Here is a 13,019-nt window from a genome sequence, read left to right as displayed (position 1 = left end):
AAAGGTAGTCCTAAATGAAAGATGAAGAGCTAAGATTTTAGCTTATACTGTCCACTCCTCTCAAAGTCTGTCCATAGCTCCTCAAGCAGCTAATCTTACTGTAGTCAATGTTGCTGTGGTTTGCTTATTGCTAATAAGTTAAAGCTAGTTCTTGAATTCTAAAAGTGCCACAGTTATACCTTTGCTTGCAGAAGAGAGATATTCAAAGCTTCTGATCCTGATTTTGATGCTGACTGGTTCTATTGGCTGACAAAGACTCAGGGTCTTCTTTCACCACATCATTGAGGATGACGTGGTTTCCAATCATTAGCGATACACAATAGATGTAAATAGTAAATTATCATTGTTTGTACTCTTCTGGAATCTCAATCTAAAAATCTCTAAATCAGTAATGTTTATGAAGCATATGCCAAAACTTCCATAAAATCAGGCTGCTTTTATTTTAGAAACTGCAAACTGTAATGTAGGGACTTGCCTAAAAACACATTAGAGAGCTGCAGAGAAGAAATTAGGAAACCAGTTTCTTAACTGAGAGTCTTTAGTCACAGGTTATAATCACTGGTAATCTTTCTGCTGTTTGGAGTTCAGTGCTGTTTCCTAAGTAATAGTACTTAGTACAAATCCATGAATAAATAATATACTTAAACGTGTTTTCCAGAATCATGTGAACTGTGCTATGCAAATGAAGATTTATTCCTGCTGTAAGAGCAGTAGCAATTTAGCACCTTCTATTCCTTTGCCTTCAAGAGAAAATAAAAATATGCTGAGGTACTCTGATTTTTAGTCAGTGCAATTCTGTCATATGAAATGAGATTTAATGTAAAAAACCCCCCAGGGTAATTATTAGATACTGCTATACAAAGCCAGGAAGATGAGTGATTTAATACTTATTTAATTGATAATGAGATTAAGAGAAATACGTAAGAACCTACCTGTACCAGTTGGACAGATGCCGCATCCAGAATAGTCTGAAATCTTCTATATTTTTGCCCAATAATGATTGTTTAGACCATAATAGTTGTAAATATAACATTAAACATATTCAGGACTTGATTGGACTTTTTTTCTTAGTTTTTTTTTCCTCTCTTTCTCTTTCTTTCCTTCCGTCTTCTCTCTTTTTTTCCCTTTTTCTTCCTTTCTCTCTTTCTACTGCTTTGTTTGTATCTCGTAACCAAGCACTGTGTGGTCCGGCAAGTGGTTAAGCAAGTAAACAGTGAGGTTCCTTTTCTTTCTTGCAAGCCAAGCCTAGCAGCTCCTGGTTTGAAGCTGAGGGCAACGTCATGTCTACTAAGGCTGTTTACACTCCTTCCTTTTTTTTTCCTCTCCTTTTTTTTTCCCCCCTCTGGCAGTTCACCCACCAGGTAATGAGAGTCAGCTTTTAGGAAGTGGCTCAGTGTAAATCTCTGGGTCCGTCGACTTAGAAGAACTCAATTGGATTACCTGACGCACACGGGAGCATTAGATCTAAAACCCCACAGACTGATGTCACTTTCAGCCCCCTGCCAATCCAGGGAGCAACTGTACAGCAAAGCAGAGACTGATGGTCTAAGGGTGTGAGTGTGTCTTTTATGAGCAGCAAAATCCTTCAGATTCAATAAACAATGCAGATAAGATTTTGATGGGTCTATCTGGCATGAAAAAAAACCAACCTGAAAGAAGGGAATTTGATGTTTTCTTAATATAGCCTAGTCTGAAAAGTTTTAGTTAGTTATGGCAGGGTGCAGCTGTGCTCAGATCAAGGCAAAGGGAGTTCGTGGGATGCTGCAGGGCAACTGTGAGCTGAGCATAAGAAAGTGAAGGTAAAAAAAGCGTAGCAAAACAGAAGAAAGTTCTATTGGAATTATTCAATAAGCTCTTCACATTAATTGTTCCTCCATTTTTCCAGCTCTGTTTCTCTTGCATTCTATTTTTGTATTATTTTTATAAGAAGTCCACAAAACTGCATTTATTTACTCTTTCTCCCTATATTTTGTCCCTGAGCAATGACATTTGCAAATGCATTTTCAGCTACAATCTTTATGGCAATACCTCAGAGACGTCTCTAGTGTAGATTTCTCTCTTCCTGTCAAAATGAAAACCTTGGATTGTCTCTCATTGCCTAACTTCATGCAATAGGTGAACAGTTCATTTAAGTTCAATGTGGCCACAGAAAAATAAAAAAACCAAAAGTCCCCTATTTCCATATTTTTCACTCCTTTTTCCTTTTTTAGTTGCTGTGAATGCTGCCACTGTTATCCCCAGCCCACATCCTGAGTTTCACATTCAGTTTGTTCAACCCTTCCACTGTATCTGGGTCTTGACATGTACTTTTGAAGAAAATGTACAAGCTATGGTCTTCTTTATTAATCTTTAAAGAAAATGTATTCAGGCTTTCATCATCTCAAGTGCTGTAAATCCCTCTCTTTTGACACTGAGAAATTCAATATTGCCTTATCCAAAATGTCACATAAAATATCCATTTTGCTGAATTCTCACACTGGGCACATCACCCATCCTTTGGTATCCCCTCTCCGATCCCTTTATAGCACAAAAATAAAAGTATTTCTTTTCTAAATATGCTCTTGCTCCAGAAGTCATAAATCTGATCTGATGGGCAGTCTGACAGAACTGCAGGCAGGATTAAAACTAGATAGAAAAGTCTCACATCTATGATGTCCCAGACAGAACATTTTGGAATTGGCAAACCAACATCTACTGATAAACCTTACCAACTGTGCAATAAAAATTATTTGTTGACCCTCTTCCTGTGACCACTGGGACTGACAATGCTCTTCAGTTTTTGAATTCATGGATCCAAATACGAACAGATCAGCAAAAAGGCTGTTAATGATAAGAAGAAACTGAGCACTGATGCACCTCAGGAAGTATTCTGCCTGATGGTCTGATACAGTCATACTAGCAGGAGAAAAGCAACACAGAAGTTTGTAGCTGCTCCTTCCCCAGGTAATGAGTGGGGAGGAGATAGGAAGTTATTTATAGTGGTGCATTTGTAGCTACCAGATTAGATTTAAGTAGATGTGTGTATAATGCTGTTTGTGGGGTTAAGAGAGGTGTGTTGAATCATTTTGCTAGGAATAATATGTTGTGTGAACATGCTCCTGTTAAATAAGGTAGAAATGTTTTTCTGATTAACTAATCAGAGTTCCTAAATGATTTATGCTTTATTGCTTTAAGAAAAGACTTGATCATTCTTCTCCTGAAAACATGCAAATGCAAACCTGTGGTAGTTGTTTTGGTGTCAGCAGCAGTTCCAGGTTTGTGAGATCAAATTCTCGTTCACGGTTCCTTCTTTATTCTAAATAATCATTGAAAACAGTCATTTTAGAAAATTATTCACGACCTATGGGCTTAAACCAGTAGTATTTCAGACTCCTAAACTCAAAATAGACAGTATGAGAGCTTCAGATGAATTAATTCTGTTCACCTATTGAATCCATGGGGTGTACAGATGACATGTATGGAATTGCAGCAGTTTATGTAACTAGATCACTATGAAAGAAGGTTAACAAGATGAAAGACTATTTATCCCACTGAGGGAACTGCTGGATGGAGGCTTAGGATCCCCCTTATGTTCCTTCCAGCCTTGTGAGAACTGGCAATGGTTAGAATCCAATTATTCTCTGACATTAATGCCTTTTTATCCCACAGAAGCTGAAGTGTGGGAAGCTCTTAAAGTTTACATAAAGGTGAAGATTGCTATTTACTTCTCAGCTGATGGTGGTACAAGCAAGCTGTCAAAACTACAACCACAGCTCAGGCCTGAGGTTTTTGTTAAATGGAGATCTAGAGTGCTTCTGTTAAGGTTTAACTGGTTTTAGTTCAGAGTCCCATGCAGTGGATCATAAACTTCTTGAGCTGTCAGAGCTAAATAGAGATCACTTAAGCCTTCAGAAAAATTGGGGAATCTCCCTTTTTGTTTTAAATCTGCTCAAGACATATAATAGGACTTAACCACTTTTTCTGATAGTGAACTTCCACGCATCATCCTTATGCCCAGTAGACATACAAATTAAAGTTTTATTTCCATCATGGTTTCTAAGCAGATTGGAATTTGTCCACTATATTTAGCTTAGCAAAGTAATATAGGGATGTGAGTCTATGCTCTTGTTCTGGTCTTTGCTTCCAAGGGTGTTTCACAGCAGTATCTCCATGGGAATTAAAAAAAAAAAAAAAAAGGAGAGGAGGCCAGTATCTGAATAGCCTGTTTCCCTTTAGAAATAATCCCTAAGATAATTAAAAACACCTCTAAACTGAGAGTGGAGGTATTTTGGGGTTTGTTTCTAAGTTTGTGTTTGAAGAAGGCAGGAAGGCAGCACAACATTTACTGTCACTCGTACTGTAACCGTTTTTCCTTAAGAACAACAGCTGGCAAAATCTGGCTGAAACCCCTGGGAGTTCCTATATCTTTAGCAAGTTCTATGAATGGATGAGACCAAATTAAAATACTACTTTCAATACAATCTCTTTAATTTGCTTTTGCTTCTTACACCGCTTTTGAAATGTGATGTAAGGCAAAAAGCATTACTGGACAAGCAGCTCGTGTTTGTGATACCTGATTTACAGCTCTGCTGATCCCAGAAGTAATTCAATGAGAAGCCAGTATTCCTATGAAACATACTCTAATGCATTTATCTAGGATACAAGAAGAGAGGGTGTGAAATGATTACTATTTAATGCCAAATGTTCTCAGATTGTAGTGCAGCCACTCTCAAAATAAGAACAGTAAGTTCAGGCCATTAATCTGAGGAAAGAAAGATTAAAACTTCTTTAAAGGTTTCTGGAATATTGTGATGGAATTCCGTGTATACACTCAATGTATAGTTTCATGACCAGCAGTTACATGGATGCTGATTATAAGGGAAAAAAAAATCATCTCCTTTCTCTCTTGGAATAGAAATGTTATATTTGTTATGCTCTTTGTCAAAACAACGAAACCTGTGTACATTCATGTATACTTGTGTATATTAAATTAACATTTTCTTACAGAGTGAAAATAATTTTTTCTACAATAGATGAAGTGATCAAAATATATCTTTATTTCAAAATCCTAGAATGAGTGTACATAAGTGGTTACAGGGCACTATTCCATAAGGCAGAGATGTTTGCAGGCACCAAACTAGCAGAAAGAAGTACAGTTTCACCCAAGGGGAATCATTTGCTGTTGAAGGTATCCTCCTTATTGTGCCTGGTTCACTGAATGCTAAGTACTGTATTGTGCAGTGTGGACATAAAACACACTATTAATTATCTTCAAAATGCTTTGGTAAAATCATGAACCAATAAGATGAACCAAGGCAAAAGAGATAAAACGAAGTTATCTGTATTCCTCTACCTGCCATTTAGTTCACTGTCCCCACATTTAGTTGTTTTTCAAAACTACTTTCAGAAGTCAGCAGGTTTTGTATTGGAATCATTATATGGAGTTCTAGATTGAACTAGCATTTAGACAGGATGTAAGATAATTGGTGTTGCCAATTTAATTTTCTAGCTCTTTTCAGAGATACTGTATGAAACATTATTTGCTATAGGAGAGGTGTTTGCAGTTGAAACTAAAAAAAACGTGACAAGAATTGGTGCATTCCTGGGAAGTAATTTTTTTAACCAGAAGGACGAGTTTGGGAATGAAGAACACAGAATACTGGTTGGAGAGATTGTAACTGAAAGTTTGCCTTCAGTATCCCCCAAGTTCAGTGCCAGAGTAATCAGGAGTGTTGTTCTTTATAAGGTCACTAAGTTTTTGTTAACTTTGGATGGTCTCATGTAGCAGAAACTATGAACAGAGGATGGTACAGGAGCTTTCCCAACTATAATCACCTTCTAATGACAAGGGAGAAGAAGATGATTTAAAAGTCCTTTACGGCCTTGTTCTGAATCCTGGAAATGCCTTTTGCACTGGAATTATTCTTAGAAAGGCAAATACTAAGTCTTCATTGATAAGGGTGCAGGAAGGAATATCAGTATGTAATTTAGAAAGACAGGCATGGGGTACAGATATAAATTATGTTTGGCAGATTCCTGAACTAAAACCCACAGCTGGAGAGCTGCACACAATTACAATCAATCTTTCCCCACTAAAGAAACCACAACAACTTCTTTGTGACTGAGGTAGAACATATCGTCACAATCCAACCCAGTGAACCCTCTGTCTAATGTTATCCTCAATGCTAAACCCCAAGAACTTTTCTTGAATTCACCTGTGAAAAGTTTCCACTGAATAATAGAATAAATAAACACCCTATGATGTGCTAATATCACTGTATAGAAATATGAGGTATGTGATACCATAAACACTGTTTTCTAAATAGTTAAACTACACTTCCCTCCACAAACCATTTCCAGCTGGCTGAGTATGTCTAATGATTGTAGACTTGGCTGCCTAGCTAATCAGTGTACCAATTAATATAAATTGGCTGCACATCGAATTATGGCAGCTCAGAAAGAAGTTGCCAGGGACAGCAAAGAAGAGGTTAATAGTATTAATGATATTTGAGAGAACACAGATATTCAGCCATGATATTCAACCATGTCTGAGCTTCAGTATCCCTTAGCCAGGAACACGGCCCCGCTCTCACCTTCACATCTATAACCTGTCGCGTGGTGCCCCACGGTGGCTGCTTGCCTTCTGTAACATGTGCTCAAGCCAGGACGTGCTCCATTCATTTTGGTTACTGCTAAAAAAAAATAAATTTATCCCAGTTCATCATTATTTGCTAATAATCAGAATTCAAGTGTGTAACAACATTTTGCAACTACTGACTGTTTCTAGTTCCATTCGAAGAGGGAATACAGGTCCCTCTAGCTGGTTACTTGGAGTTGATTTCATACTGTTTTTCAAGACATAATTAAATAAAAAAAAATAATTGTTACAATGTTTCTTTTATTAGATTATTTTTAATTTTTTCTTTATTAAAATGAAACATTTTTACATCAGCTGTATTTATCAAGAATTAGTATGTGTGATTTTTCTTTGTACATCTTTTTAGGCTGTAATATGTATATTAGTTTGGGGTTTGGTTGTAATTATTTTCTAGCAAATTTCCATTTCACTTTCTTATGTGAAATGCAGCTTCTTTGCCACAACCAATGATAAACGAAAATGTTTCAGAAAAGATATTATTACCAAACTTCTTTCACATAAACATTTGCATTACTTCTGTAATTTTGTAAAACGTTTCACAGTCTGGATTTTCTTTCCATGTATATCTATCTCCCTTAACAAACAATATCTTGTTTTCACCTGTTTTCATAAGGTGAAAACATTCATGAATGTTGATCCTGGCTGTGAGATTTCAAGCCTCAGCTTGGAAAAACTGGCCCCCGAGTACCCACAACTCCTATTGATGTCTTCTTAATGAAGTAATTAGTGAGGTGAGAGAGTCAATTAATTGGCTTAATTTCCAGAAGGTGGTTTTCAGTGTTGCAAGGTACTCCGATGGCTATATAATGATAATATGTATAAATGACTAAAATAAATAATGATAGAATTCCAGTGGCTGCATATATGCAGAGGTGGCTCAGCCTGAGAAGTCACATGAAAATCCAATGTTAGAATGAAAGTCGGTTTCATTGGGGGCCCAAAAAAATGCCTTTACATGGGGAATAAACAAGAGGAGTTAGAAACATGCACATGCCTACAGGGCTGTGATCCTCTTGGCATGATAGAGATCTGGTGGGATGGAATTCCTTTGTGCTGCTCTTCAGATGCTCTCTGGCTGACCTGTGATCCCTCTTGAGGCACTGGCATCAAACTGGTAGGAGAGGGATGGATTGAGGTTCCACTCTCCAGCAACTTTAGTTTACGGCCCTCTTCAACCCCTTGTTAAGCCCATGACTGAAGTTGCTCTTCCCTTTCTGTGATAGATGACTCCCACCAGCCCCCAGCAGACCAGGTTTCTCAAAGTGAGTGCCATGGTCAAAGAAGCAGAGCCTCTGGCTGTGGCACCAGTTCTGTAACCATATGATTTGCCAGATTCAACCGGGCCTTTCAAACACCTCCCCTTTGACCAGGAGGACTGATGAAAAAACTGCTTGTGCTCCAGAATCACTTAATGCCAGTCTCAGGGCTCTGTGATAGTTCTTGGCACTCCTCGTTCGACGTGCTCTGTAGAGAGGTGAGCTGCTCACCAAGGGTGTCACTGGAGCACAGGTTGTTATTCAGGGAGCAGATGGGGCTGCCTTACTCAGCTCCAGCATCTCTTCTGATGTGACAGGTCTTTTCGGTCTGCAGAGCAGTGAAGCAGGTCTGCAAGGGCACATGCCTAGAATATCTTGATTCTATTTTTAGTTTGTCTAAAAATGACTGTAGGCATAATCAGATATTTACTTGAAAAACAACTATTGTGGTTTAAGCAGTTACCACCTTGTGTCTGTTCACTTCAGTCCCACTCCGCTGACTTATTATTTGTATTATGCTAATCCATTTTGGTGCAAAAATAAATCAGTATTCCTTACTATGGCTGTTTTGTGGACAAAAATGACTGCTCCTTCTATCTTTTGGCCTGTTGTTTTATGCTATAGAATCTAATTTTTGACATTTTGATTTTCATACATCAAAATTTGGGTCAGACATTCAGATCCATTGCCTTGACTCCAAAGATTTCGGCCTGAATTGTTTGTTTTGCAGTTTATAAACATCAATATACTTAAACTTTGTTCACTGCCAAGAGTGTGGTAATTGATAAGAACTTAATGAAAATATTAAAAAATTACAAAACTACATTTTAATGTAATGTCATGACTGCTGAATCCAAACATTTTAATATGATTTCATAAACATACTTGTATATCAGAGCATGGGACTGAAAAAGCTTGCAGTATTTTGACATAATTCAGATTTTACTGGCACTTTTAAAATCCAAACATTTATTAAACACTCAACAACTGCTTATTTTAAAGCAGCAGTCCAAATGCAAGACTACTGCTACATGAACACTGAAACTGAGGAGATTAACAATTATGTGTAGGCAGAGGAGGATTTTCATGCTCCAAATTGTTCATTAACTTAATTTTGGAGTTTCTATTACTAAATAAACCTGCTCATCACATTCTTCTCATATATAAAATATCATGTTTATTTTGGAAAAAAGATTCAAGTTCTGAGGTTGGTGATTCCCATTATTTTGCAAAGAAGACACTTATCAGTTTTCAGATTTTCTCACTGGCCACTGTGAGAAAATGCACCTTTATTGTCAAACCTATCACCCGAAATTCTGTCAAGTTTATGTCATTCTTTGGCCTCAGCAGGGCCACATCTGAGAGTCCTTGCTGCAAAGACCTTTGCCCCTGCAGGTAGCCAAACTTCCTTCGATAGTCTTCTCTCTTTATATTGTTCTGCAAAGTGTTTTTTTCCCCTTCTGCTACTGATCCTCTATGAACAAATATGAATCTTCTGTCTGGTTGCCTGTATGTTCTGTCATAATGGATCCATACTCCTGCTCCCTACCCGTATCCTTCTAACCTGTTGAGAGGTCCAGAGCAAAATGCTGGCTCTGTTGAAGCCTGTTGTAAATACTTATTTCCTTTCATAGATATCAGGAATTTAGCGTTGTATTTTCTTGAATATCATTCAGGACAGTCCAGAAAAGAGTTTTCATCCAGACGTATGCCATACAGGAGTGCAACCATAAGGCTTGTAAGAAAATACTTCTGCAAAACAGTTTCAAAAATAATACTATAGTGATGCTCAACGACATTCTCAAGGTTCCTCTTTCTTATACAGGGACTTGTTTTTGAAAAATTGATTATACACCCAATCAAAGAAACCTTTGTCTTTACTCAAAGAGGTATTATTTCAATGTATTGTAAATTTTGCATAATGTAAGGGAAGTTTACAGCCAGTCTATCATATTATCTTTATTTTTAAAACCATTATACTGGTAAGTGACAAATTTACAATGTGAAATATTTCCTTTCACATTTTTCCTTTGTAAAATCTTTACATATTTTTTAAAAATCACACAGAAATATATCTCTGTCTAAAAGCATCAACTTTGTCAACTATAAGATCCAATGAAAATTTTATTATGTCCTAAAAAAAAGAAATGCAACAAATCTGGATCCAAAGCAAGAACTATTTTATACTTTAAAGGAACTGTTGTTCTTTTTCACTTGCAAATCTCAATGCAGTCTAACTTCAGATGGAACAATCAGGAACAGTGACTCTCAAGAACACCAGGAGTACCATCAGTCCTGTAAGGCCATGGGACTTGCTGCAAATAACTGAACTGGCCAAACATGATGTCACTCTGCCCGCTTCTTGCTGTGCAGAGAAGACCAGAGGAAACACCGGAGGTCTGTTTGCCAATGGAAATAAACATCTGAAGGTGCCATGACCTGCATCAGCCAAAACCAGCAGGTTGGTTTAATCTGCTGGCCAAGATGAATGTGACCTATCCAGATTAAATTTTGCCTGCAGCGTATTTTGGGGATTCATATTGCCCCTTCTGCCAGCTGAGCTCTGCTTATAGCACATGTCAACATGGAAGGGAGCGCAATGTCTGGGTCTGATTTAACATGCTGCAACAAGAAAAAGCCTTGAAGCTAAAAACTGGCTAATTCTGTTTGGGGTCTGTCCCATGGAAATGATCAGAGGTGATGTGGGAAATGTGTCTTAAAAGCCCAGAGGCATCTAAAGGGGACTGGTGGTGGAGTCTGAACAATAGTGTTTGGTTTTTGGGGTTTTTTTGTATAGATATAAAGGAGGTGTTATATATATGTCCTTGGGATCTGTAAAAAAACCACTCTAACATACGGAATGAAAGTGGGCTTGCTTAAATTAAGTGACAATTTTAAGGGCAGTGTGCAGAGATCTCACTAAAATAGGCATATGAGTATGTACATGGACAGTTTATGGAGGTGAAGCTTTTAACACCAAGATAGTAGACAAAACTGGAATATTCTGAAGCACTACCTTTACTTTGTAAAAGTCTATGCTTATTAAAGAGGGATAAAAGCTGTTATCAACAACAATCTTGGTAGAATCTCTGGCATCTTCAAAAATGTGACACAGGACACGTTTGACAATGAAGTAAATCTGAAATGTCCATTTTCACAGTACTCTCTGCCTAACTGGCAGATTTTATATATTTTTAAAATACTGCTCATAAGGCCTTTTTCTGTACTATGTAGTAAAAATACACAAAGGCTTGCTTCAGGGTGCTGAGTGGCCTCCTTTTGTGTCTAAGCAGGGACATTCCTGGGGAGAAAAAAAAAACAACAAAAAAAACAACAACAAAAGAACCAACCAACCAACAACAACAAAAACAAACAAAAAAAAAAAAAAAAACAAAAACAAAAAAAAACACCCCAAAACAAAACCAAAAAACAATAACCAAAAAACCAAACCAACCAACCAAAAAAACCCCACAAAACCCCCAACCAACCAACCCAAAACACCAAAACCAATTATATGCCAAGGAAAATACTGAAAAACCAAGGAGAGAGTACTCATGTCAGGTGCCAGGAGCCAAAGGCAATGGTAATGAAAAACTCAAAATCCCACAGAGAGGTACTTTAGAGGAAAAACACTACCAGCGCAGATACAGAACAATAAAACGTTACACCACTCCAGACACCCAATAATGAGACAAAGCGCTGCCATGCCAGGCCTGCCGCGGGAAGCCTGGAGTTGCCAGGGCCGTGAAGGACGTCTTGGAGCAGCAGCAGCCCCGATGCCAGAGTATGAGGGCTGGGTGCCAGCGCCCCGGCGGAGAGCGCGAGGGCAAGGCCTGGAAACATGCAAACATTTTATGAAAGCCCCAGCAGGAAGAGAGGCCCGGCCACCGGGCGTCGTTCGGGAAAAAGACTGCTCCAAGACAAGGGCAACATCATACCCCCGCCCGGGGCAGCAGGAGCACCGCAAAGCCTCGGCAGGGCCCGGGCGGGGCCGGGCTCGGGGGCCGGGCCGGGCGCGGGGCAGCGCCGGGCGGGGCGAGCGCAGGGGGCGGTGCAGCCGCAGCCGCAGCCGCGGCGGGCGGAGCGCGGTGCGTGAGCGCGGCCCGGCCCCGGCTCATTACTCAGCGGCCGAGGCCGGAGGCGGCGGGCGGTGAGCGGAGCCGCGGCCCCGCGGGAGCGGCGGTGGGGACACGGAGCGGGGTCGGCGCGGTGCGGGAGCCGGGCGGGCGGGAGGGGGGGCGGCGGTGGCGGCCGGGGCCGGCCCCGGCCCGGGCGTTTTGTTTACGTTCCGACGGGCAGCGGGCGGGAAGGAGCCGGGGACGGCCCGTGCCCTTGCCCGGGGGGCGGGCGGCGGTACGCGGCTCTCTGGCCCGGTGACCTCCCCTGTGTGCTCGGGGCTGGGGAGTCTGGGGATGTGCGGGTGGGTAATGGCGGGGGGCTCTTTGTTGGTGTGGCAGGAGGGGCAGGAGGCTCGGCGCGGGGCTCCTCCTCCTCCTCCTGGGAGCGGGGGCACCCGGGCAGGCCGAGATGGCCTCTCCTCTGCGAGGAAGGAAGGTTCTGCGGGAGAGGCGGCGAAAACGCAACCTTCCCTGGTCAACTGCCATGACCTTGCTCCTAAAAATGCTCTTAAATCGTAAAAATATTCCTCTGGGATAATGTAACTGCTCCAGATCCGGGGGCTGGGGGGTGACCGGCGGCGTCTTTGATTCACTTGCCTTTGAATTCTTACATTTCTTGCAAAAGGAACCACTGTCTCTTTGGAGAATTTCTTTTGCCCTTTGGTTTCTCTGTGTTGTTACCTCCAGTTTTCCTCCCAAAGCCTGTTTCTTTATGCCTTTCTGTTTGGAGTAGTTCTATCAGTGAAGTTTGACCTGAGCTCCTCTAATCTACAAAAACAAGTGGCACTTGATTATTTATTCCACCCCCAGCTACAGTAATGGTTTTGGACGTATTGTGTCGTTTTAAATCTCAGTGTTGTACAGAACGGGCTTGCTGACGGCTTTCAAGCAATCGAAAAATTCTACACGCTTTGGCCTATCTGATAATATAAACACAAAGGGTGTTATGCTTGTTTGGGGATGGAAAGTATTACTTGCCCTAGGGCATATGCATGTGGAATTGAGCAA

The 13,019-nt window shown here is 40.3% G+C and overlaps 2 protein-coding genes across 8 annotated transcripts in view; one reads left to right on the top strand and one right to left on the bottom strand.

The window, feature by feature from the left end:
• The window catches only part of FRMPD2 (FERM and PDZ domain containing 2), a 73,532-nt gene extending 72,509 nt beyond the window's left edge, over nt 1–1,023 (bottom strand). Inside the window, exon 1 of the mRNA XM_027718356.2 lies at nt 933–1,023. The gene's annotated coding sequence lies outside the window, so the exon portion shown is untranslated. The remainder of the gene's footprint in view (nt 1–932) is intronic.
• Nucleotides 1–13,019, top strand: part of MAPK8 (mitogen-activated protein kinase 8) — a 183,516-nt gene that overhangs the window by 128,402 nt on the left and 42,095 nt on the right. For 3 of the 7 annotated variants that reach the window (XM_027718408.2, XM_027718440.2, XM_039391448.1), the window contains exon 1: nt 11,962–12,043. The exons of 1 other annotated variant lie outside the window; for it this stretch is intronic. The gene's annotated coding sequence lies outside the window, so the exon portion shown is untranslated. Of the gene's footprint in view, nt 1–11,961; nt 12,103–13,019 lie in introns of those variants that run through there. 3 more of the 7 variants (XM_039391444.1, XM_039391446.1, XM_039391447.1) reach the window with 3 other exon arrangements.

The sequence above is a fragment of the Pipra filicauda genome, unplaced genomic scaffold (assembly GCF_003945595.2).
Source record: "Pipra filicauda isolate LSUMZ 115617 unplaced genomic scaffold, ASM394559v2 scaffold96_size2947999_pilon, whole genome shotgun sequence".
Taxonomy (NCBI): domain Eukaryota; kingdom Metazoa; phylum Chordata; class Aves; order Passeriformes; family Pipridae; genus Pipra; species Pipra filicauda.
The sequence above is the reverse complement of the archived record's forward strand: the minus strand, read 5'-3'. Positions and strand labels throughout refer to the sequence as shown.